This window comes from Gallus gallus, chromosome 3 (assembly GCF_016699485.2).
Source record: "Gallus gallus isolate bGalGal1 chromosome 3, bGalGal1.mat.broiler.GRCg7b, whole genome shotgun sequence".
NCBI lineage: Eukaryota > Metazoa > Chordata > Aves > Galliformes > Phasianidae > Gallus > Gallus gallus.
This window is the reverse complement of record NC_052534.1, coordinates 94,567,824-94,590,994: the sequence shown is the minus strand read 5'-3', so window position 1 is coordinate 94,590,994 and position 23,171 is coordinate 94,567,824.

Below are 23,171 nucleotides of genomic sequence, written 5' to 3'. Positions count from 1 at the left end.
TTAATTTTGTGGAGCAAAGTGAAGTCAGATTAACCTATAGACCTAAGCAAAACTATAGCTTCTTTGTTTCAGGCTGGAGAAAGGCCAAATCACATTATAGCATACTTTACTGGTAAGGTTATATCTTAGGAAAGCCCCAACAGGCTTAGAGAAGGAACCAGTATCTAACAGAGCTAACGGCTGGATATACAGCTCTATCCTGTACCAGTTCCAAATTCTTACATTATAAACCACACAGCTATCAGTTTTACTGTCACTGGGATTTCAGATAGATGCATATATCACACAGACACTAGAGCGATACTCTTGACAAATGAATGAGCCTTTTTTTTTTTTTTCTTTTTCTTTTTTTTCTTTAATTTGTTCATAGACAATCCCTGCACACAGATGGGGAGAACATATTCTAGGTAAGGTTGTTGGAACATATCAGCACCTATTTTTCCATGTGCATTGCTTGCTTTTCTTTTGATTGCTGTTCTTTCTTTCCCTTCTTTATGAATGCTTGTTGCTATTTTCAACTGCTTGTTGCAGTTATTCTGAATTTATTTGTTACAGATTCTATCCAAACATGGTTACTAGCAAGCAGTCCATTGCCTACTATATGTAAGGTAATTGGGGCACATTTTGAAAATATGCTGGGTTACTTAGCTTTTTTAGGATGTGCTTAGATACCTACACATTTTTTTTTTTTCTGTGTTGAGAAACTGCAGTTCCTACTGAAGTTTATGAATTTTGCCTAATCAGCATCTCTAAAAACCGGACTTTAATGAACATTTTATTGATTTTTTAACAATCTACATGCTCAGACAGTAGTACGAAATTCTAATGACTTTAGATTTCTGGCCATTTCTGTTTGCTCGGAAAAAAAATAACAGCAAGCAGAAGAAGTGATAAGGAAGTTGTTGCTTTTAATGTTAATGAATACTCTACATCTCTTTTAATACTAATTACGTTTCATTCCTGAAATAACATTTCTTTTTCATACATTTTCCAAACAAGATAACATGTAAGAAATTAAATGTGATTTTTTTTTTTAACTTTGCTTTCCAGTCAGAATTACTAACTGACCCTATGTCTTTGTTGCCAAGTACAACAGTGCTTCCTTCTTGCTGTCACCTGCTCTCTTTCAGGAAAAGGCAGAGGAAATAGGTGTTTCCGGCAGCATATCTTGCCAGTCTCAATTACACCAAAGGCACTGAGTTTATACCAACAGAGGTGTATGTAAAACCAAGGGAGCAAGTGCCTTATTTTAAAAGAAATTCTTCCGAATATCAGCACAGTTTGAATTTAGCCCCATTGTGTTAAAGTTCATTTCAAATAATGTGGAAGAATAGGTGTCATTGTGGATGTAGAAGGCATGTGCATATCATAACGTTGAATTTTCCAACCACTGCAAGGTAAATATTCACAATTAATCAAAAAAAAGTATGAATTAATACACCTGAATCCAGATAAGTATTTTGAACATCTCAAAATATGAATATACTGGCTTTTATTATCCCATGCCTAGCTGTAGTAAGATTTGATTCCACAGATCATTGAACTCTTTTCACTTGCAATGCAATCAGCAGATAGCACTTGGTTGGAATCCCTCATTTTTACCATGTTCACGATAGTCAGACAAATGACTTGCAATGGATGTCTGTTTCCAGAATGAAAACAAAATGGATAAAGAAAACAAACAAACACACACACACAAAAACAACAACAACTACAAAAATCCAAAAAACCCACAGCCATCCATTTTAGTGACTATTGCTCATATCTAGACAATAAAAGAATCAGGCTTAAGTATCAGACTTAAAGCTGTCAAGTTACTAGCCAAAAGAGATATTAGCCTTTCACATAATCTAATGTATACATTTAGGCAGTTTCATAGTTTCCTCTGTTTCTACAGTTTCTTTCTCATTTGGGATCTCTTCCAGCTGCGTCACAGAGACCCTGGCTCTTTATTTGGCTGTAAAGATTCTGCAGCAGCACAGCCTGTGCTGTGTTCAGTCTCACAATGCTTGTGTCAGTCCGGGTGATCTAGAAATAAAAAGCTCTGAAGCTCAAAGGTATAGAATACTTTTAAAGCCCATAAATTGGTTGTAGGAAAGAGCTCAAGAAGGTATTATTAGTTATAAGTTTGAAAGCCTCCCTGCTCATCATTTTCAAACCAACATAAACATGAATTCTGCCTTATTTCTCAGCATTATGAAACTTTAACAGCTCTGAACTGTAAAAATAACTAAACCCATCTTCTCTTTCCTTCTCCAGAGTACCTTCAAATCCTTTCATTCATTTTCTATACTCTATCGCAGACATATTTTTATATTTCTTAGTCATTTCTTCATCTCAGCTCTGCAGATAAAAGAAATGATGCAATTACTTAAAGAAGAAGATTTCTAATAAAAATTTATAAAGGAATGTTAAGTAGCTCCCACTTGCATCTCTTTTTTCCTTTCTTTTTATTTTTTCCTTCTCTGCAGTTGGTCATGAAATAAATATTACCACTGACATGAGTTCATTGCTTTTTGTTTTCTGGTTTTTTTTTGTGTTTTTTTTTAAATGTGAATATAAGCTGAGCAAGTGAAAGAAAGATTTTATATTGTTTTCTGCAAAAAAACAGCAGTGAATAAGATGTGCTCATTGTAACTGGCCAGAGTTTTCCTCAGATTAGTCTATTGGAGCAGATGATGGAGCTCTCTAAAAGCAGACAGTAGAGGTTTGGTCCCAGAACTCCCAGGAGAATGGAAATGTTGATGGGAAAGGCTGCTCTATCCCAGGCAGCTGTGCTCCCCTTCTCCTGTACATGCCTGCACCGGAGAGGGTTTTGGAAAATATTCTTCCATCAGGAGAAGAGTCTATGCAAAAATAAATGCAGTCTTTAGTTTCAAACTGCATTAACATCTGGATACATCCAAGCATGACTGCGGAATGGATACTGCATGTTTCTTGGCACTACATTTTCCCATTCCCTGGCTTTTTCTCCTTCACAGTGCTCACTATTCCATTGATGTACAGGTAAACACAGTTACAGTTTGTCTGCCCTGTTTGGACTTTTCTACCAGCATTTAGTAGTAAGAAATGTGCATTCTGTGTTAACATGAGTCAATGGACCTGAACATTTTGTTGAGTTGTTCTCTCTTTCTGTGGTAGATTTCTATCCAGATGTCTGTGCAACAGAATGGTTTTCTTGCTTTATTCTTTGTTTGTTTTTAACACTGTTCTTCTGCAAGGCTAGCAAAATAATGAGGAAGGGCTTACTACTTGATGTGCCATACATGCTGGCCAAATTTATTTATTCTCCTCTAATGACATATTATGATTTTGAATTATTATTATTATTATTTTATTTATTATGATTATGAATGTTTTTAATTTACATTTCATATGAATGCAGTCTTGTATTATTTTAATTTATTAATTTATAAAGCTATTGTTGTTGTCAAGAGAGCATGAAATCATTTCATAAATAACATATTTTTGTCAGTCATTTTCCACATTATCCAAAACAATTTCAGAATACTAAGGAAGCGATGCAACTTCTAGACAGTTGTTTTGCACTAGTTGGCAGTTTTACTTACCACTTGACTTAAAGTTTTACTGCTAAATCTAAATTTTGGGAATGGCTCTGCAATGAATAATAGAATAACTGGTGGAAATAATCTAGAAATAAGCTTAAAAACATTTTGATCAAGTAGAATACCTCATGTACCATGAGTTTGATCACTTGTTGTGTCCTCTTATTATGAAGCATAATTCCTGTTTTAAGCCAAACTCAGAAACTTTCGGAGCTTTTCAAAACTTGCTATGAAATTTAACTCAGTTGCTTCATAACCTTTGTGACAAAAAACAGTCCAGTGGACTTTGTCCTCTGCCATCACTTCCCTGAGAAACTAAGTCCTGACATTTTCAGTGCTTGTAGAGGAAGCCTGTGGAGATTTATTCTGTGTCTAAGGCTTTTCTGTCTTCCATCCAGCATCTCTGCCTTTTTTTTTTTTTTTTTTTTCCACCTAAAATATATTTCCCTTATTTGTCAGGCTCTAGAGAGTTCAATGTGTTTGATCACCTTTTGAAAATGAAGAAAAGTACTTTTTGAAATTTTCTATTAAAAAATATGAATTCTCATTCCAAGAAAATTGTCAATGTTCTAATTTATTCCAGTTAAGAAAAAATATATATTTTTTTTCAAGTTCATAGAATATCTTGAGTTGGAAGGGACGCAACAAGAATCATAAGTCCAACCCTTGACTCCACACAGCACCACCCAAAATCCAAATCTTGTGTCTGAGAGCAAAGTCCAAACGCTCCTCGAACTCCGGAACTCGGAGCCGTGCCCACTGACCTGGGCAGCCTGTCCCATGCCCTCTGCCCTCTGGTGCAGAGCCTTGCCCTAACTCCCAGCTGACCCTCCCTTTCTCTTCCTCTCTGCAGTTTAACAGACCTACATTTCTTACTTTTATGTAATAAAGAAAGCACATTTATAACATGATTACTTTCTACCGTTTTGTTTGAAGAACAGTTATTTTCCACAATAAGTACGTATTGCAGACAGAGGAAAATGATTCTAAGAGAAAAGATGCAGAACCAATAGCCATCATACACAACAGCTCAGAGAGAATCCTAAGAGACAGAAGGTTAAGGCATAGAATGTAATGAATTCTCTCATAGACAGTTTTGAGTAGGCTGCAATGAGGTGTTGTATAATGTAGCTGTAAATACTGGGGTGGGTGATTGAAATTCCTGCTGTAAGTGCTTTATATATAAATGTTTAGTTACTTATCAGCAGAATTAAAAAGATTTGGGGTTTTTTTTTTGGTGGCTTCTGAAATAAAAAACAGCTGCCGATGTTCCGGGAACTGCTTTCCACCAGCCTGGTTGCAACTACTGACTCAGCTTTGCAGGCTTGGAACTTTGTGAATCCTCAAGGGCATGCAAAATTTAAATTTACTTGTTATAAACATTACGCACTTGAGACGCATGTAGATAATATGCTGTAAGGAGTGTGTAGATAATATGTTTTTCCATTTGCAATTCAAGATCTTGTAAAATTGTGGTGGAACGTGTATTTTAGTGAGTGTAATCTGCATGTACCTTCCCAAAAAGTATGCTCACAAACTGCTCTAGGTGCTTTTATATGTTGTCACACTCATAAATTAAATGCAATAAGTTGAGCACATATCTGGGGTTATTTTCTATATTCTACTCATTGCTGTACAGTCAGCATTCTGCACAGATGCACCCTGCTGTGAGACTGCACCTCACTGCAATGAGATGGGGAATGTTTGGCTGTGTGTACAGTATAGCAAATAGTACCTGTATGTCCTACTTCAATTAACATGGTAGACGAGTGATTCTGCTGGTAGTCCTACTGAACTGCCACCGGAATAACTGTCATGGATAGGTCTTATCACACATGTGAATTCACGAATCAGTTAGAAAATGTAGGACTTCACTTGAGCTGGGGACTCTGAGGAAGATTGTCCATGATCAAAAACAGTAGGTGCTTAATTAATTTAATCTGGCAAAAGTCCTATGCACACTTCACTTGTTGCTGAGTGCACTTAGTTTTTTCTGCATTCCAGCCCATGCTTTCTATAGAGGAATAATCATAGTTTGCTTCATGTTTTAAAGGAAGGAATGAAATATTGCTCTGAGAAGAAAGTGCAAGATAAAGACTTTTTCACTTCTTAATACAGATACTACAAGCATCATCATCAGCTCTTTCAGTCCTTTGCTGTCAGTGTCCTAGTATTTAAAGAGCAACAGCCATGTAAATAAATCATCTTGACCTTTTCTAGATGCTAAAGACAAAAATAAAAGAGAGGGTGTTCTGGGAAGCTGCTGCAACACTGCTGTTGGTAGCAGCACCTTATGTCTTTGTAAAGGAACCACGGTCCATGGAGCTTGAAGAATTTTACACCTGTGCAGATCATAATGCAAAACTCATCATTTCCTATGGGCTGTTCTTCTATAGCTAAGCTGGAAGCATGATCCTAGTGAGATGTTCCCAAAATTGATTTGCCTCAAGGCAATTGTTTTTAAGCAAGGAGACCATATAAAGGAAGGGAGGACAGATCATGCTGTCCTAAGAAGAAAGACTGAAGTAATTTTCAAATTATACAACTATGTCTAGTGATGACACTAATGGGCTCCTTAGAAATGCAAATAGCATCTCAGTGATTAGCTTGTGTTATTGACAGACTAGTTCTGAATTCAAAAATATAGCATACTCCAACTGACTCCTTCACATATTCTCACAATACATGTTTTGAAGTTTCAAGTAATAAGGGAAGATGAGATAGTGATTATAACAGGGTTTGCAGGGTTTGTCTGGTTGGAAACAGAGACAATCTTCCATATTTTCCAAATGGAACTGTGATTATAGGAATAATGTTAGAAAGGTTTAAAAACGATTAAGTTTCTAGGCAGTCTTATAGATTTCTTGTTTATTGAATATTGCCTATGAAAAAATGTCATTGAAAAGTGAAGTTTGCTGTTGTCATGCCGAAAAATGCTATTCTATTTGCTGTCAGATTGCATTGTATGCATTGTGCATCCTTTAGCAGCACTTAGACAAGCTGACACAAAATACAAAGATGATCCAATTACATTTTCTGCAAGTGCATCTCATTGTGCTAATGCCTACAAATTAAGGGTGTCTATCACCCCTTACATGAGACAGAACACAGATAACATTTTAAATCTCATGCATTTTATAGTGCACACCACTTAAATACTGAAGCAGCCCTAATCGTAAACAGTTGACATGCAGCTCATAAACTGTGCCTAGTCAATACTGAAAATGCAGCCATGTAGTGCGTACAGAAATGATTCCTCCTTACTGTTATTTATTAGTGGTAGTATTATTTACTTGTGGCAATTTGTGTCTGGTAATTTACTTACCACAGACAGTTTAAATGTACAGCATTAATGCTGATGTACTTCCAGAGCAATCAGTGTATATTATCCTTTTTTTTTTTTTTTTTTTTTTTTCCTGGAACTGTCTTGCTATAGGTAGAAAATCTTGGAAAATCCAATGCATCTGTTCAGGAATCAAGCTACTGAAGTACACTCATTTGGAAGGGTGCTGTCTGTTAGTATTTCACAGATTTGTATGAAACGTGAGATCCATGAAGAGTAAAAAAACTCATCCTGACCTTGCAAATAGTCATTGGGTAGGGTGGCAAAATCTAACCCTACAAATAGAGCTTCATTAGGCACAGAATTTCAGTTGAAACCTTGGATCCAATGTGGGATTTCACTCAAACACATTCACTCTGTGGGAAAAAGCAAGACATGATGTGTTTTGGAGGAAAAAAAGTGCTTTTGCTCCCAGCTTGTACCTCATTGCTGAGTGTTGTCTACTTGTTTCTTGTGGAGGTTATCATACTGAGTATCTCCTATGGCTACTCCCACTGAGCTGATGGGGACTTTGCTTTGACAGCACCACTGGGACTGAGACACCAAGTCCAATACAACTATCTCTGTAACGTCTTGAGATGAGTATCACTGGAGTTTGCAAGGTACACACCCTCCCCATCTATCCTTTTTTTTATGAGTATGTCCCATTAAAGGCGAATGGCTGCAGATGGACAGTCCTGCCCTAAGGTCCCTGCTGCTCTCCCAGTAGACTCACTCAGGAGGAAGAAGAGGGAGGGTGACAAGAAACACTCCAGCTATGAGCACAGAGCCTGTCTGCGAGTGGCAGTTACTCGAATATTTTCAGCTACATTTGAGAACATTTTCATCACATGCCGGAGGATTCATGGGTGATACACAGGGAGAGTGTGTTCCTTTGTTTTCCCTCCTTGAAACTGCTTGTTTATGCAGAGATAATATTCTACAAGTTGTTTTCATTAAAAAAAAAAAAAGAAAAAAAAAAAAGAAGCCCTATGACAGGTTTAATTTTTGGCTGAACAGTTGTTTATGTTTCTCCTGTGATTTCCATGGGAAGCGTATAGCTATCTATTTCATCCCCTTTGAAGAAGAAACTGAATTACCTTACTGTCAAACAGCTAAACTCTCTGTTTTACTTTTTGTTTTGTTTTCTTTTCATCCTTATTTTTATTGCCATGAACATGGTTACACATGGGTAACCTTATGGTGGGATACAAGCATCAGATGGCTGGCCAGAAATCTGACATCTGCAGAAATTAGTTTATTAGGCCAAGTTTCCAAATGGGAAATTGAATCTTTAGCAAATGGGTAATTATGAAACACATGGAAATCATAGGTGGACAAAATAACCCAGTGTTCCTCTACGCTGAATGTTACCCAGAACCCACCTGGACAGCCTGGGACGTGACATGTCAGGCTGAGCAAGAGAACCAGGAATCTGCTGTATAAAAATGGTCAATCTGTGAAAAAAGCAATTAGAAATGTATCATAGTAGAGTTGACTTCTTGGTGTCACTTCCAAGCAATAGAATCATAGACATAAGTAGTAATCATGAGAGGCCCCAGTCCAACACTAACATACTGTTATAATAAACTTAGTGCAGATGCTGAGACCTGCTTACAATACACATGGTGGTATGTTTAGTCAAAAGTTTTTCTGCTGCAGGATCCATTTTTTGCAATATCTGGTGATTATTTTCAGTATCCCGAGGGATGGCTCTTTTCTCTTTTCCTTCCTTTGTAAGTTCTTTCTAATATTTGTCCTACATTTCTCTATTTTTAGCTACATAATAACAGCAAGAGAAAGTCTCATTACCTGTAATCAGACTCCCATCTGTATAATTCCTCTTCCATAAATGTTCCCTTTTCATTTTGCAGCCAAGTAGTAAGAAATACTTAGCACTTTTAATCATAAAATGAATTCCCATCACTCCATCTGTCTTTGCCGTAGGAATGAATCCTGGCTTCTCTTTAACAACAGATTCAGCTTTAATAACAAACCAAAAGGAATTGAGGTGTATGGTTCCCTGAACAAGAGCAGCTTGGTATGGGTGAAACTGAAGGATGGGGAGGTGCAAGATGGAGGTGCTTTGCTGGAGAGAACATTTCTCACTGCTTTCATCTCTAGTTCCCCACAGAAGTAATTCTTTATGCACACAGAGGTGGGGATTTAAGTGGTGCTGTTGTTTTGTTGTTGTTTTGTTTTGTTTTTTGGTTCTTTTTTGCTCTCCTCTGAATTTTTCTCTCTTTTCTAATGAGGCTGTAAAGGAAATATGATTTGTTGTAATATTTCTGGTTTTGAAGAGAAAAAAAAATAGTAGTTCTAACTGGAAGTTGTCCCCAGAGTCTTCCTGAAGCAAAGATTGACTCAGTGTTTCCAGAATATGTTCATCATGTGCAAACTTTCTCTATGAAATTATTATATTTTCCAAGAGTTGTAATGTTATCTACTTCTGAATAACTGAGAAAACTTTTTTAATTTTAAAGATCTGCTGTGCTCATGGTGTTGATCACAACTGTGATGTCAGGTTGGAGACCATCATTTCTCTGAGAGGCCCATCCAACCACCTGGAAAGCCATTAGTTTGAGCATAGGAAAGTGTGGGTTCCTTTTCTTCCAGAGGCTTTCACAGTAGAGCCGTGGGTCCCAGCAATCCTCGATGCCATTTTAAATAACTATTTTTCATTATAATGATGTTCTATTATAATAACATCAGTCTGATTAAGCCCAATATTACATAGATCCATAAGATGTTGGATTGGATCCATAAATTATTTCAGTCCAATCAAATTATTTTTCTTCTACAAGATTTAGGAAAAATGTGGGTGATTTTTGGATTACTGGCTAGGACAAAGGTCAGAGTAAATGAGTGTTGTTGTTGTTTTAATTTAATTGTCTACATTTCATCCCTAATAGAAAGTTAAAGAGGAAAATTAAAATGCTACTACCTCTACCCACACCATATTGCCATTTTCTGCAGCATTGAAATAGTGCAGTGGCTGGGAATTCAGGCAGCAAGAGAGATTCACCAGTGTGCAGAAACACACTGCAATAGACAAACCTGAAAGCAACAGGCTTAGCATGTGGAAGAAATCATCAGGGATCAGAAACTGAACTTTTTGAGTTGGCCATATGGCATCTTTCCAAAATCAACAAAGGCAAATTTTTGGAGAAAATTAACAGAAATATATAATGCAAGACATAGGAAGTAACTATTCCTCTCTGCTTAGCACTTCCAAGGCTTCTAGACGAGTGCATCAGTGTGCTAAACATCACATTTAAAAAATGATGCAAAAGAACTGGTGAAGACCTAGTGGAGAGTATTATAAGTCATTTAGAAAATGTGACCTATAAAGAAAGGTTGCGTGAACTGGGCTCATTTATTTCATAAAGGAAGACTGTCAGGACATGATTACAATATTCTAATGTATAAAAGATTGGTCAGCTTATCATGTCAGCTAATGGCAGTGCAAGGAAAAATTGGAAAATGTGCAGCACTGAAAATTTTGAGTTGCATTTCAGTAAAGTTTCTGTAAAGAGATAATAGAATAGAATAGAACAGATTACAGATGGAATTTATAGTCTTTCTATCAGAACAGGCTGTACAGACATCTTTCAGGGATTGAGTAGGAGTGGAGGACAAATGGGAAAACATAAGGCCAATTGCAGGTCCAGGGTTCAGTGCCCCAGAGCAGTGTGACTGTGCTGGGGTTTACCTATAAAAATGGGGAAAAAAATGGAAGGCAGAAGTCATAGAACCATAGAATTATCTAGGCTGAAAAAAGACTGTTAAGATTGTGAAGCCCAACTATCCATCTAACACTACACATGCACCACTAAAACATGTCTCTAAATGCCATGTCCACACACCTCTTAAATACCTCCAGGCACGAGGACTCCACAACTTCCCTGGGCAGCTTGTTCCAATACCTAACTATAATTTTCATGAAGAAATTCTTCCTGATATCCAATCCAAACCATGCTAGCACAACTTGAGGCCATTGCCTCACATTCAATCACTTGTCTCCTGAGAAATGTGACCAAACCCTCCTTGCTACAATTTCCTTTCAGTTAGTTGTGGACTCCAATGTGGTGTCCCTTCAGCTTCCTTTTCTCTGGACTAAACACCCCAATTCCTTCACCCAAATTCTCTGCCTTAGCAGGAGCTAATATAGAAAAGTATTCTGCTTAACCTAAAGGGCTGAGCCAAGAATCCTGCTCTTTATCTTGCTCCTGCTGCCTCTCAACTATGCTTCTACTGAAGAAGATAACAAGATCAGGAACTGAAAGCTACAATCTTCCTTATTTACAACACTTTCCAATATTATTTTAACAGAATCATAGAATCATAATATCTCCACACCATGTTTGGTAGCTCTCTCTCTGCCCCTCACCTCCCGTGCTCAACTCCATTTTTCCTTTTGGACAAGAGGATATATTTCCTTCTAAAAAAAAAAAAAAAAAAAAAAAAAAAAAAGGTCTGAGACAGGGAAGTAACAGCTTGAATTCCTCTTCTCATCTTTATCTCTCTACTCTGCTTTAAGCAAGATTTAAACCACTGCAGGATGTTGTGGATCTGTCCTTGTAGCCTCAGTTTCCAGCAGAGAACAAATTTTCAGTGCATCAACTCTCCAGTAAAAAATAAATTAAATAAATGCGTGGCATCTATTTCCCACTATCATGCATGAACATGCAGTTGGGCTGCTGTTAGAAGAGCTGGGGATCTGATTATTCTGTGCTAATGTTTTTGCATGCTGTTTTCTAAGACTCAGACTAGAAGAACTATGTGACATTCACAAGCCATTCACAAGTTAGACAGAGGCTATATCCCCATTAACCAAATCAACTCCTTCCCCTCCTCAAACAAGTACAGAGGTATGACAGATGCATGTTTCTGTCATAGAATTTGTAACTTCACTGTTATTCAGGTAAGAATGCTGATTTTCAATATAACGGCACAATTAAATGCATTTTCTGAAAATATAGCTATTGAAGCATGGTGACTTACGAAATCTTTTCTATCAAGAAAGTGCACACTGTATGAAATATGTAACACTTGCTAAGCTTAGGAAGAACACCATTCCTACTGAATTTAGCTGTTAATGATTAAAAGAGTGAAATTCTCTACAGAAAGCATATGATTATTTCTCTTCTTTATTGGACTTTGACCTTTTAACCAATGTATGTGAAAAAGTAGTTTTATAGAAGTTGCAAAGCTGGAGTTAAGTCCTGACAATGGCACTGCAAGTCAAAGGGTCCCAAACTACTCTGCATCATTAATGCACTTCCAGCTATGCAAAAAGACAGTGGCAGAGAGCCAGCAGCACCAGGTGCTGGTGCTATTCCTAACTGCTGCTACTGCTACCCATCATTGCTGATGATGGTATTCACATTTAACACTACTGCTGATGAAAGTACCTGCAATTACTACAACTGCTGATGGCAGAAAGTTTGTTAGACTGGTTGTAAATTACTTCCTGAGGCTTGGTTGCCAACTTATTTTATATTGTGATCAAAATGCAATCTTTTGGCACTAGGAAAGAATCACATTAAGCAAAAGTTACTAAAAAAGAGAGATATTATAAGAATAAACTATATTGGCTTCATAAACAGAAATTCAGTGTTCTCTTCTTACAGTTGATATTGTGTGAGCCAACTTGAACCTACGAGCAGCAGAGTTTGATGTGGTGCCCAAGCTAATCTTCCTCTTGGCAGGGCTGAGAGCACAAGGCTATCCTGATTCTGGATTCAGTTTGATTTATCTGGATGCCTCCTTTCTTCACCATGGGAAGTTATGAAGTTGGATTGACATCAGAATGGAAATCTCTACATAACGTTCAATTAATTTCACAGAATCATAAGAAATATTCCTTGACTTAAGGTTAACACAAAGCCCTTGTTAAAACAAAAACAAAAGAGAAAAAAAAACAAAAACACAAGTCTCCATAGTCTCAATACTACATTAAAATCCTTATGTACAATGCATTAAGCAATTTCAATAATGAATACTTTTTTTTTTTTTTTTTTTCTTTTTACATTCAGCTTTCAGTAATTAATAATGGGGTTGACAAAAACCTTGTCCAGAAACAGATCAGGCAAAATGAACTCCCAGGTTGGACTGATCCAGCCACCTTCATTTGTGAAGACAAGAACATAAGCATGGCTTTATCAAATCAATCCAAAGATTGACTTCCTCGCCCAGGTATTGGACAGACCAGTCAGATGTGAAGTGCTACTGGACCTGGTTCTCACCAGTGCAGAGCTGCTCATTAAAGACATTAAGACTAGAGGCACTCTGGGCGATACTGACCATGCCCTGGTATAGTTTGTGATCTTGAGGAGGATGGCCTTTGCAAAAAGTAAAACCAGGGCCTTTATCCTCAGGAGACCAAACTTTAGGCAATTTAGGAATTGTTGGATGGGATCCCCCACAAAACTGTCCTAAGGGACATAGGAATGGAACAGAGATGACTGCTGTTTAAGGACACTTTTCTGAGAGAAAAATAACTCTTCATCCCCAGAATAAGAAATCAAGCAGAGGAGGCAGGAAATTGTTATGTATGAGCAAGGACCTGCTGCTTAAACTGAGGAATAAGAAGGACATGTACAAGCAGTGGAAGCACGGATGCGTAGCCTGGGAATAATACAGGGGTGCTGTCCAGACATGGATAGATGGGATCAGGAAAGCCAAGATACAGATGGAGCTCAAACTGGTGAGGGATGTGGAAAATAAAAGGGTGGCAATTGTGCCCACAGCACGGGACTTGGAAGTGAATGGACTTTAAGGTCACTTCCAACCCAAGTCATTCGGCGATTAGATGATATTTTAGTGAGATCCATCTTTACTGCTCCTTCGAGTCACTTTCTGAGATCAACAACGAAGCAGTGAAGATCTTAATCTGAAATGAGAGATTGGGCTTACTGGGCTAAGGCATGAAAGATAAGACGGAGAGCTATCTGCTTACTATGCTGCTGTTTGCACAGCTGGTCCTTCATGTCCTGCACAGAAGCACGTGAGATAATTTAATGGATTTTTCATAGAAAATATAAAAATATATCTTTTTTTGTGTGTGCATGTTCTCTTTTTAAAATGAGAATTACAAAGCATGTTAGAGTCATAACTTTTGACAGATTTTATAAAACAGAAAGATAGAAACAGGAAAAAGTGGACATTGTCTTACTCCAGTAATCAACATGAAAGGAACAGCCAAAGCTACATCTACTGTGTGGTGAAACAAGCTATTAAAAAAAAAATTACAAGTCAGAGCAAACATGTCTACCTGATACTTCACAACAAAAAATAGGGATCAGGAGCAGTTTTCAAGTAAACCACTAGACTATAAGCAAAAGATTTATAAAGAATAAAATATATGGGATAAAAAGAAATGTTAGCCCACCAGCTGTCCTCTCACACTTTCTTTCTCTCTTTCTTACTTTTTTTTTTTTTTTCCATTTAGCAGATCATCTGGAGCTTAAAAGCAAACCAATAATTGTAACATATGGGTGAAAGCTTTTTTGAGCCAGTGTGCAGCAAGTAGAAAACTGTAGACTGCTAATGTAAGTACGTGTACATTTTAATATCTATGTGAGTGACCAGGCAACTGATTTGCAGCTTTGTGTGCTTTCCTCAGCACATAAATACAGCCACACTTGAGAAGCCAGAGCAAAGCTAAATCCCTGTCAGCAGGTGTTGCCTTCTTGGGAGAAAAAGACCATACACTGCTAAAAGATGCTTGTACTCCAAATGTAATGTTTAAATGCAGGGAAATGTCTCCTTATTGCATATCTTTGGTTATAATTCTTTTTTGTTTGGAGGTTGGCTAGGAATTGAAATTGCTGTTTGGATAATCATAGGTTTCTTTGGATAGTAATTCAACATTCATGCTATTAACCCCCTGCATCTCTTTGGATGTATGACATTAAAAGCTCCTTGCCAGAAGCGGTTAACCATTGGACAAATGGGCCAACAAATTGAATGCTCACAAATAAATACTGGGATTAAACTGCACAGAAAGGCAGGTTAAGATTTCATTTTCCTTCTTTGGGTTCTTTTGAGTAGTTTATAACTTTCCCAAATGAACGCCTTTCAGCTTGAATTTTTGCATATCTGAACTCAACCAGAAAAACAAAACAAAATAAAACAAAAAACAGCTATGGGAAATGTCAGGAAAACACTTCAGATGTTGGCATGCTAGAAAAGGAGCTGAGAAAGCATTTCTTCCATTATTGCTTTTGTGTTTTTATTTATTTAAACAATGCTATTTCCTAGGCAACTTTTGTTGGATACCTGAAAATTGACAAGTGTATAAACACTAATTCAGCAAAATGCATTTAATCCCACACTTACTCAGAAAACTATTTGGGTGTGTTGAAATCCCACTGTTATTTCACAGATATGCTTAAAGTATCTATATCTACATACTTCTCTGAATAAAGATGGATTGTGGCATTGAGAACGAAGTGCAACATGCACTCTGTTCTCCCTATAGACTCCTGGTTTAAGTTCACAATAGCAATAGCTATCTGAGCTAATCAATCTAGGTTTTCTTTAGAGACATTGGGAAGAAACAAGCAATTTGAAGATATTATACATAAGTTTTGTTTCAGATATTTGGAGATGAAGATTATAGTTGCAATCTTCCAACCTTATGGAATTATACCTACAGTATAATGTGTAAGTGCTGTGAAGTAGCACAAGACTTCGCAAATATTTTGTATACATGTGGGTGAACAAGGTCAATCTGATTTTTCTCTCAGATGTACTGTAAGCCATGTAAGTGTTTGAAATAGGGTCCAGGGAAGCTGCCCTAAGATTAGACTAAACCAGGACATGTTCTGTGAGTTCTCATTACTGACTCTATGATGCCTCAGCTTTGGTAGGTTATGCCCATGATTACTGTGCTGTGAGCTATGCATAAGATCAAGCATCCTAGAAGTCCTACACTGCCATGCTACAGAGAAGATCAAGTTTCTTACAGTGTCTTGTCTGATTATTTCAGTCTTTTATATTTGTAACATGCAGGTTCAGGCTCAGTAGGCACAACCTCACTAAAGCACACATTGATATAATAAATTGAGGAGTGTGTAAGAGCTAAATTCGAGATTTAAACTTTTTTCTCCTATGCTTATCCAAATCTTATATCTCACTCTGAGTCTATGTCTCCCACATGCAGATCTCCAGTGAATTTGATCTCAAGAGCTGATGGCCAACATATGTATCATCTAGCAACAAAAGGCTGAGTAGGTCACCCAGCGTGTGTTCCCATAAATCACATATTTTATATTGATCCTAATTAATCTATTTACATTAGATCAACTCAGCATTTATAACTCTGAGTCTCATGAATAGTAAGAGTAACAGTGCTGCAAAGACCTGAGGGATGGAAGGACACTGACCAGGTGAGGTACACACACCATGCCAGCTGGATGGTGTCTCAGCCTGCCAGAGTAGCACTGATTCCTGGTGTCCTGGCCAGTTTGAATGGAATAGAAAATGTGTTCCTGCACTCAAACAGCAATTGTTGGATTGCAAGCTTTTGAGCAAGGTGCAGCTTTTTTGACTGGTTTGACCAATCTTTGAGTTTTCAAGGAAACAAAAGCAAGCTATCCAAGAAAATGTCTAACATCTTGCACTAGAATTGAACTAGGAACAGTGGAAATCTTTTCTGTCACCGTTGTCAGCAGACCTAGTATCTGAAGCCAGAAATTTACTTAGTTTCACTGCTTTAACAGAAAACCAAGGCTGTAAAAACCATTTTGGTGGTACTAGACCATCTGTTCTCCTTCTGGCCTAAGAAGGAAGGCTTCTGAACAGGGAAATTATAGTGGACTAAAGGATATTTATTAAGAAGATTTGGTTAATATTATCATTTCAGAAGATCATGTCTTCCTATTTTTAGGTGAGAAAGAAGAAACCTGAGACTTCAGGAAATCAGACTTTCATTGCCACTTGGTTTATATACACTGAGCAATCAACCATGCATTTAGGTTCCCATATTTATAAGATGGAGTTTCCTTCTTATTTTGCTAGGGTTATGAAACGATAAAGTACATTAATAAGTGTGAAATATTTAGGTATTACATTTCTATAAGCCTCTGAAGTACTAACTAGAGGGAATCCAAAATGGAGGAACAAAATAGATGGCATGGTAAAAGCTCTTGCTGTTCCTACAATTCAGATTCTCAGCAGGGCATCTTTACCAGTGAATTTCCACTCCTTTGACTCTGCAGGTGTTCACAACCATGCCATTTTCCTCTTGTATTCACTTGCTTTCTTTTTCTTATACAGAAAGTAATAACATTTAAGCCAAGGAAACCCTACATGACAAATGCACAGTGGAAATGAAAAGAAAAAGAAGATAAAATAAAAGTCAAGGCTACCTACACCAAATCACGTAGTGAAAGTTAGACGATGAACCGTAAATGAATGAAGGGAAGTGGAAAGCACTGAATAGTGAAAATATCCAGCTTTTCACAGCTGAGACATTATTTGTGATGAAATTGGCATTTAAAATAAGGCCAAGGTTCATAAGTCCTCAAAATTAACATGCATTTGAAGACTGCATCTGATAAGGCATGAAAGAAAAACAAATAAACATTTACAGAACTTTCTTGCTTTTTTGATTGCTAGCTTTCTTGTACTACTCTCAGTCTATAAATGACACTATTGATGCACTCTCAGGTGAATCAAGATTGAGAGTGAATATCCACATCCACTGTCTCACTTCCCTAACCTCTGTCACAGGCAGCTCCCTGCTACTGAGACAACAGTGTATGTGGTTCATTGTGTCTGTTTTCTTCAGATACTTTACAAATTATATTACTCAAATAACCTGAGTTGTTTTAAAATATAAAAATGGTTGTTATATGGTCAAGTGAGAGACTGAAATTATTTGAACAATACATTAATCTTCTTTGTTTTACTCTCTCAATTTCATTCTTCTTTTCTACTTTCCCATGGTTTTTTTTGTTTGTTTGTTTTGTTGGTTTTTTTTTGTTGTTTGTTTATTTTCCTGGGTTATTTTCTATTATACATTTCTGTTTTTTTTTTCTATTTCTTTCCTCTTCAAGGCTTTTATACAGTGGATACACAGGGATTTAAGATGTTAAATGTGAAAGTGCAACAAAATTCAACTGCATTTTGAAATCTGATAAATGAAAAATGGGCATGGTATCAAATTTAATCACATTTGTATTCATGTGTTGTTGAGAGCAGACACTGATTTATGATCTATCAACAGTCACCAGATTCTGTGACTGCTTTATACAAATACAAGTGGATAGATGGATAGACAGATAGATAGACAGCAAAATAATGTTGCAAATTACAAGGCATCAGACCTGTTTATAAAAAAATAGCTCATCCAATTCATTAAAAAAAAGAAAAAAAAAGAAAAAGCTCTGGAGACTTTTGTCAGAGCAAATCTCTGGGAAATCTTTTACTATATGGAAAGCTCTCAGAAAACTAAAACACTCTGTTATTTTTCTGTGTTCAAATGTTATTTCTCCAAAAGTACAGTTAGACAATCCCACTTTGCACATGGCATGTTCTACATAACTGACTGGAATGAGAGGTTTCATGCTAATATTGTATATCAAAGCATCGCACAAAAGCATGACATTAAAAATAATCCCTTCCTCTAATTCATACACAGACTTTGGCAGTGCATGATCATTAAGAAAACAAGTAAAGCAAGAACATGAGTGATGGAGTGAGGAAGAACCTGAGCAGGTGTGAAAAGATAAAAAAATAATAATTTACATAGTACTGAAAAAAACAGGACTTATTAATGCATGGCCACAACTGGCCACAAATGAAGAGAGGCTCTCTGCACAGACTACCCTGCTTATAGGCAGCCAGTCCTTCTTATATTAATAGGCAAAATTCCACTGTGGCTCTTGAGATCTGATAGACAAAAAGAGCTGGCCATATTGAAGTTTACGTATTAATAAAGAAGAAGGATGTTCTTAATTACTGTCCTGACTCTGACTGCTCTGCTAGCAGGGGTTTTTACTTCCATAGACAACCATGCTCAAATCTGTGGTGGTACCAGGCTGGCCATAAGGCTGAACAGACTTCATGGCCCGTTGAGAAACCCCTGTCTGATGGGCTATAGACATAAGCAAGTCCGGGAAATCTGAGCATGATCCCCACTGGTGGCACTGAATTCTCATGGAGCTGTGTGGGACCATGCCTTCAGGAGTCTGGCTGAAGTGCTTTCCAACCCTGTTGAGTCCAGATTTTCTGACCACAGTACCTACTGCAGTGCTTTTGTCCAAGTTTCAGAGTGCTGAGCTCTTATGGCACCTTATCTTCAACTCTTTAAGTTTTCCCATCTGTTATAATGTGACGTCAAAACTTTCTTAATTTACAGACCAAAGTCACAGCACTCATGTACTGTGATAATAGCTCTCTATAATTTAATAATAGGCAATATTGCTTTGAATTCATCTCATGATTAATGTTAATTTCAGCTGCCATTGTGTGACTACCCCTAATGTCTTCTATATATAAACAATGTCAAATTGTTCTTCTTCTAAGTGCTAAAGGATCATACCCTAAGACTGACTATAGATTCCAATATATTTCCTAGATCTGCAGATCATCTTTTTTTTTTTTTTTTTAAGACTTAAAATCATCAGATTATTCCAGTGGCCAGACTTTCCCTTCCCTTCCCTTCCCTTCCCTTCCCTTCCCTTCCCTTCCCTTCCCTTCCCTTCCCTTCCCTTCCCTTCCCTTCCCTTCCCTTCCCTTCCCTTCCCTTCCCTTCCCTTCCCTTCCCTTCCCTTCCCTTCCCTTCCCTTCCCTTCCCTTCCCTTCCCTTCCCTTCCCTTCCCTTCCCTTCCCTTCCCTTCCCTTCCCTTCCCTTCCCTTCCCTTCCCTCGCTTCCCTTTCCCCTTCCCTTTGCCTTTCCCCTTCCCTTTTCCCTTTGCCTTTCCCCTTCCCCTTCCCTATCCCTATCCCCTTCCTCTTCTCCTTCCTTTCCCTTTTGGTTTCACTGTTCGTTAGTTTTGTCAGTCTAGACATCACATTTAGGATAACAAAATACGATTAATTGCAGCTAGTGTCTGGGAAAGTATTACAAACCAACCAATAAAGTTTTTATAAAATTTTAACATATATGTGTTTGGCTCTGTTGGTTTTGTAAATCACTACAATTCCATTGAAATCAATGTTTGCACTAGCTTGCAGTATTTTTATTATTTGTGATTATAAATTGTTTTTAATAATATAATAAAAAGTAATATGAATATTAATATAAATATTAATAAAAATAAATATTAATAAAAAGTAATAAAAATAATGTAATAAAAATAATTTTTAAAAAAGTAATAAAAACATTTGTCAGCAACCTGACCTTTAAAGAGAGAAAAACTATGTTATAGAATTTATGTCTTAATCAACTTGGAAAAGAGAGAAATAGCTTGATATGTATCCAGATGCATTATTCATATATTTTTTCAGCTTAAAGGAGGAAGTTTTTCACTCAGAGGGTGATGATGCACTGGAACAGGTTGCCCAAGGAGGTTGTGGATGCCCCATCACTGGAGGCTTTCAAGGCCAGGCTGGATGTGGCTCTGGGCAACTTGGTCTAGTGGTTGGCGACCCTGCACATTGCAGGGAGGTTGAAACTAGATGGTCTTTGAGGTCCTTTTCAGCCCAGACCATTCTATGATTCTATGATTCTATGATTCTACAATTCTATGATTAAACCTGCCCATAAGTTCATCCATGTCTAAACAGTCAGGAAAGAGCATTTCTCTGTCTACTGCAGGCAAAGACCTGATCTGTCTTCCCAGAGAGAAATCCCAAATCACTTTAGCATGGACTGATGTTCCTTGCAGTCAAATCTTGGTGGACCAAATACAGTCCAACTTGAGACACAAGCAAGCACCACGATTGTAGATTTTCTTATGCATTTTATTGTGTATTTTTTTAATCGAACTGCAGCCAGTCTGAGCTTTTCTAGAAGGGAAATGTAGAATGCAAACAGCCTAACACTATTAGTCTCACATTGTAAATAGCCTCTGAATATTACAAAATTTACAGACTTAGACACAGTAAGAACATCCTTCAAAGGTTCATGATGGCTATGGGTTGCCCTTACCAATCTGATTTCACTTAGATTTTATGCATGGAGATCAGGGATTTGTTTTCTCAATGCTTTTGTTATGGCCGTTTTAGTAGAAATATTTAAGTGCTTTGTCAATTAGTAAGGACAAGCTGTAGTTTAGCGAACATCGAGAAATTTATTTAGGTTGTGCAAGCAGAGAAACAAGAAATCTTAAGACCTTAATGGTGACATTTGGGAGGAGGGGATGAGAAAGGGAGTACTGCTGGGGGCAGGAGCAATACTAGGGACCAACACTCTGCTACCGGGGAAAAGATCTAAGATGAAAAAGAAAATTCTGTAATTTGATAAATCTCAACATAGATAAAATTTGAGCACAAAAAGCTCTTTTGAGGTCTGAAAGAAAAACATACATCAGAGGAAAATGAACAGGAGTACAGATTTGAGGTATTACATTTAAATTATTGTTATTGTATTTATTAGGTATTACTGTTAAACAGGAGAAACAAGGGGAGAAGGTGTATACTACTGAGTAAATACTCGTGTTCCCTTAGCATATTTTCCATAGTGTACTTCCCACTTCCCCAAGGTAGGACCTCAGCCTTGTGTCTCCTATACAACTTCTCTCTTCCTTTACTCCTTCCCAGAGCAGGACTCTTGCTTCACAAAGCTGCAGCCCCCACTTCCCTACTTCAGTCTCTTCCTTACTTCAGTCTCTTCCTTACTTCTTTACTTCAATATCTTAAAGCCAGAATGTAAATCCTAATTCCAATATTTCTTTCAGCAACTGCCACTGACTTCCCTCTATCTGAAGAATCTTTGTAGAGATGCTGGTGTGCTGGCTTCAGGTTGTCACCCCATGTATGGGCAGACTTCACTGCATCTTCCTACAGTCAACACAGTGCAAGGTATGAATTGGTAGGCAGTTATGGAGAACTCTGGTTGATGCTGCAGTGATTTTGCTTTCTCTTCTTTTTCTTTTCTGGATGTGTCCACTTGTAGCAGTGCATCAATGTTGGTTGTGGTGGATCAAAAGAGATATGGGGTTCTGTTCACCTTCATCTCTTCCACCTCCCCTTCCTCTCATGAAGCAAAGGTTTGGATGGGAAAAATCAAGAAAAAGAAAATGTATTATTAATTCCATTTTAAAGCTCTGTCTAAATCAGATCCTGTTAAACAGACAAGACTGTACTGATAGCCTTGTTCTTCCTAGTAGGGTACAGGTTGGTCAGATTTTTGATAGAAAATGCCTTGCAGTAACACCAGTAATATTTCTGAGAGTATAAAGCACTTCAAAATTCCCAAGTGATTGATGAGTCAGCAACCTCTGACCGTGCCACTGAAGAATAGTCCAACATGACAGCAAATTAAATCCAGCTGACATTTATGAAACGTCTGTGAAATGATTCTGCATGTGCCATTCTGCAATGTCTTCATTGTTTTTTACATATAAAAGCTAGAAATAAAGTTGAACCAATTTTTTACAGTCAGAACTGCCACATAGGGGCTGCTTATTTATAAATTTCTTTCTTTTTAAAGACTTTGTAGTAACTCCAGAGAGTTGCTCACAATGATCCTACAGGAGCCTGACAGAAAGCCAATTTATTTTTTCCACGTGACCTGCCCTGTCTCTGCATGTCAACCATGTGATCTGCCAGTGAAAAAGAGCAGCTGGAGGCTTACCAACATCTGAGGGATGGGGAAAAACACATTTAACAAACAATGCCTTTCAATGTGTCTCCAACTTCTGTAAAGGATCACTTATTCCAGAAATGCAATTGCTCTCTGGTGTTTGCCAGCAAATCTTCTGTGTAAAAAGAAGCTAATTTATAATCCAATCAGATATAGAGACCTGTTAGCAAATTGTTTGCAGTGCGGGAAGATAGTTAGCAAGATTTCTGAAAGCCTAGCTTTCCTCTGGGGGTTGTGAGAGGAATGAGAAAGGGGAACACGTTCCTGACTGGGAGAGCCTCCACACGTCACTATATTAGAAATGAATGTGAACCAATGGAAAAGCTACTGGGGAGTAAAGTACCAGTGTTTATAGTCAGTCCATACTGCCTTCTGCCACTGACATCCTGTCAAGCTAACAATGACATTGTGGATGCTTTTTACCATAAAGAAGGAATCTGCTGCAAAAAGGTGTACTTTTTGCCAAGGAAATGCACTGGACACGTGATAGACTATAAATGCTGTTTATTTCCTTAGGTTCTAC